The sequence below is a fragment of the Arachis ipaensis genome, chromosome B05 (genome assembly GCF_000816755.2).
Source record: "Arachis ipaensis cultivar K30076 chromosome B05, Araip1.1, whole genome shotgun sequence".
Classification (NCBI taxonomy): Eukaryota; Viridiplantae; Streptophyta; class Magnoliopsida; order Fabales; family Fabaceae; genus Arachis; species Arachis ipaensis.
Genome location: NC_029789.2, coordinates 143,177,784 through 143,182,328, shown reverse-complemented (window position 1 = coordinate 143,182,328; position 4,545 = coordinate 143,177,784). Strand labels below are relative to the sequence as shown.

The following is a 4,545-nucleotide window of genomic DNA, read 5'->3' as shown; positions in this document are numbered from 1 at the left end:
TGCCAAATTAAATAAATATATTGTATAATATTTTTTACAAATTAATTTCTAAGTTTAATATTAATTTACATATGATATAATATATCTCTAAGCAACACGTATACATTTTAAATTTATACTATCTAAACAATACAGAGTTGAAGGTAGTGTTTTAATATATTCTTAGTCTTCTAGCTTTTTAATATTAGGCTCCGTTCAACACAAGTAACTAATTGACATAATTTACTTACTAATACTATTTATCCAAGTGAAGATTCTGTTAAAACAGAATCTGTTTAGTTATATAGGATTTGGATCCTCTAAAGTTTGAATTTCACTTTAGAGAGTAAAGTGTGATCTCTCACCATTGATTTCATAGGTGGGACCAATAATAAATATGAAAGAGAAACTATTCAACGGTAGAAGATCAAACTTTACTCTCTAAAGTGAAATTCAAACTTTAATCCAGTTATATATATTGCCTCTTTTGACATCTGCAACATGTAGTAATATATATAGCATTAAGTGTGCAGCATATGTAAACGAGATTTACTTCAATCAATTCAACTACATTCATTCACTAATTCAACCTTTCTCTTCTCTCTGGTTCCCACTCTTCATCAACTTCTATCCTTTGGTCGCTACTGAGAAATGGCCAAAAATGGATTCGGGATAGGGTCGTTTTGAATCTCTTCATGACCATACAAATGATGAAAATGAACTCGAACAAAATGACAAGAAGCCAAAAGAAGAGGAGGTTTTAGTGGAGAGGGTGTTTCAGCACAAAGTGGTGCCATCATGGAGAAACCAGCTTACTTCGAGAGCCTTTGCATGAGCATTGCACTCAGCTTATTCTTCACCTTCATTGTGATGAAGCTCGACCTCACAACCGGTATTATACCTTCGCTGAACGTCTCAGCAGGCCTTCTTGGGTTCTTCTTTTTGAAGACATGGACTAAGTTCTTAGAAAAGTTTGGAATGTTGAGGCAACCTTTTACAATACAGGAGAACACAGTCATCCAAACATGTGTTGTTACTTCCTCTGGCATAGTTTTTAGCGATATACGTTCTTTCTAAAGTGGTTGTTGGACTCTATCATCATTGCATTCATTCCTTGAAAATTCGATATGTGATTAGTCTAACAGTGTCCTTCTTATCATTAAAATTAACAAGAAATTAATGAGTTATTTTCAAATTTTCAGTATCATTTTTAAGCAAACTAAGTTATGTATTATTGACCTTGGCTATTAATTTCATTGCTTATAAAATGGTGAGATAATTTCCCTTGTTCAGTGTTTTTTTTTTTTTTTGAATAAGATAAACTTTACAGCAAAATCTTCAAAGAGAAAGGTTAAGAGTACATCTAAATATTTATGTATTCAAGTGTAATAATTTTGTTTTGGTATGGATAGCACTGGTTAAAACATTTTAATTGTGTAGTATCACTGATTAAAATGACTGTTTATGTGAAAATGCCTAAACCTAAAAGCTTATAATAGAATAGCCTTCTTGTACTTTTTTGGGTGAGATGAGTAAAAAGTTGATGTTTTCTATCAGCTTCAAGTAACAACTCAGAAAAAATTTTAACATACTATATCTTATCTCAGATCATTGTTTTTAATACTGAATGAAAATTCTCATTGAGGATCCCAAATTAGGGTGGATGATTGCTTTCCTATTTGTTGCTAGCTTTCTTGGCCTCTTCTCAGTTGTACCTTTAAGAAAGGTATGCCTAATTCTTGGAACATTAATTGTAGTATCCATTACTCTTGTCTTGATTGAATTTTGCATCTAATGTTTTCATTGCAGGTTATGATCATTGACTTCAAGTTGACATATCCAAGTGGTGCTGCCACCGCGCATCTCATCAACAGCTTCCACACTCCTCAGGGAGCAAAACTAGCAAAGTAGGCAATTCAAAAGACTTTAGCTTACTAGAAATAACAGCATCAAAGTTCAATTTCCAAAATTAATCACCTGTCCTTTTCTTCTTTCTCAGGAAGCAAGTGAAATTGGGAAAATTTTTCAGTTTCAGTTTCTTCTGGGGTTTCTTTCAATGGTTCTATACAGCTGCTGAGCAATGTGGATTTCAAGCCTTCCCTTCACTGGGACTCAAGGCATATCAGAACAGGTATGCTAATTGCTAACACCTCTTCATTTTAGATCAATTTTATTTATCTCAACATGAGAACTGCATAATCTATCCTCAATTAGAGAGTTATTAATCCAATCTCCACTTGTTTTCAGGTTTTACTTTGATTTCTCAGTAACCTACATTGGAGTGGGAATGATTTGCCCCTACATCATAAATATATCAGTGCTCCTTGGAGGAATTTTTTCTTGGGGGATAATGTGGTCAATCATAGAGAACAAAGAAGGTGATTGGTATCCTAAGGACCTTGGTGGTGGAAGCCTTCATGGAATCCAAGGTTATAGGGTAAGTTTCCGGTTGTAAAGAACCTCTAGTCCCACTAGCATTCTTTCAATGGAATTGAGTGAGGTCTATCAACTAATTGGATTACCTTACACCTTGATCTCAGGTATTTATATCCATAGGCATGATCCTTAGAGATGGTTTATATAACTTCTTCAAAGTGATAACTCATACCTTCTTCGGTTTGTATTCTCATATCCGACACAAACAAAGGGAAAAATGTTCTTCCTGTTGATGATCAGGACTCTTCCTTGAGTCTTAAGCAATCTTATGATGATCAGTGCCGCACTGAACTCTTTCTTAAAGATCAGATTCCAACATGGTTCGCAGTTGGAGGCTATGTTGCTATTGCTGCCATTTCCATAGCCACTTTGCCCCATATCTTTCACCAACTAAAATGGTATTACATACTTGTTATCTACCTCACTGCTCCAACATTGGCATTCTGCAATGCTTATGGTTGAGGCCTAACAGATTGGTCACTGGCATCCACATATGGAAATATTGCTATCTTCACAATTGGAGCATGGGCAGGTTCGTCGCACGGTGGAGTTCTAGCTGGCCTTGCATCTTGTGGAGTGATGATGAACATTGTTTCCACAGCCTCTGACCTTACACAGGATTTTAAGACTGGCTCCTCACCCTTGCTTCGCCTCGCTCCATGTTTGTAAGCCAAGTAATTGGTACAACCATGGGTTGTGTAGTTTCTCCTTGTGTCTTCTGGATTTTCTACAATGCATTTCCTGACCTTGGGACAGTTACAAGTGAATACCCTGCCCCATATGCATTGGTTTTTCGGAACATGGCAGTATTAGGAGTATAAGGCTTTAAGATTCTACCAAAGAATTGCTTATTGCTTTCTTATGTTCTCTTTGGTTCTGCCATTATAATAAACTTGATCAAAGATCTCTTGGGTAAGAAAGGGAGGTTTATACCAGTTCCAATGACAATGGCCATTCCTTTCTACATAGGACCATACTTTGCCATTGAAATGTGTGTTGGAAGTTTGATATTGTTTGTGTGGGAAAAGATTAACAAGGCCAAAGCAGATACTTTGGGAGCAGCTGTAGCTTCTGGTTTGATATGTGGTGAAGGAATATGGACTCAGCCAGATTCAGTTCTTGCCCTTGCTGGAATTAAGCCACCTATTTGTATGAAGTTCTTGTCAAGGGCCACAAATGAGAGGGTTGATGCTTTCTTAGGGAGCTAAGGCTAAATGCTATTATCATCTTGTAAATCTTTGAAGCAAAAAATCAAGGTCAGTTGAGAACTTGAGATCAGTTTCATTTATATATAAAACTACTTGTAGTAGAAGCATAACACTTTGGAAAAGTATAAGTAAGCAATAAGAATACTAAACAATGTGAACAATATATATGTCGGATGTTCAGTTTAATAGGTATGCAGATGATTATGTTCATTATTTTTAATTGGATGGTTATTCCTTTTGATTCGGTTTACTCATGCATAGTTAATAATGGGTGGATGTTCAATTCATTAGGTGTGTGAATGATTATCCTAATAGTGGAGTATTTTTTTACTTTATTGGACCAATTTTAAAGCCCATTGTTCACAAAAATCATTGTCTAACAAAACCCTAAAACTTTTATCATTTACTTGTAATTCTAAAAATACCTTTTTACTATAAATAAAAAAGTAAATCAACTTAGGTTGGTCAAGTGGTCAGCTCACTTGTCTGCTTAAACAAGTGTCGGGGGTTCGAATCTCGCTTAGCAACCCATTGGCCAGCGACAAACCCTTAAACCTGAGTTCAAATACCTTGAAGATAATAAAAAATATTAATAGATATTAGTTTATTTACTTTATTAACAATTTGTTTTTATATAAAAAAGTACTTTATAAATTTATATTTTAATAAAAATAAAAAAAATTTTTTAATTTTTTTAGAAAAACATTGTGGAGTGGGTTTGTTTGAGATTTATGTAAAGTAAATTTTGATCTTGTGATTTAATAAAGCGTTTTATTATTTTAAAAAGATCTTTGAATCCTATGGAGAAAATTAATGAGATAGGTTTTGTAGGAATTAATTATTAATGAAAAAATAAATAAAAACCAACGGATGTTATAAAATAAAAAATAAAAATATTTAATTTATTTACATTATTAATGGC

General features: G+C 34.0%; 1 pseudogene; it reads left to right on the top strand.

Moving 5' to 3' along the window:
• LOC107641403 lies at positions 1,490-3,771 on the top strand (annotated as a pseudogene).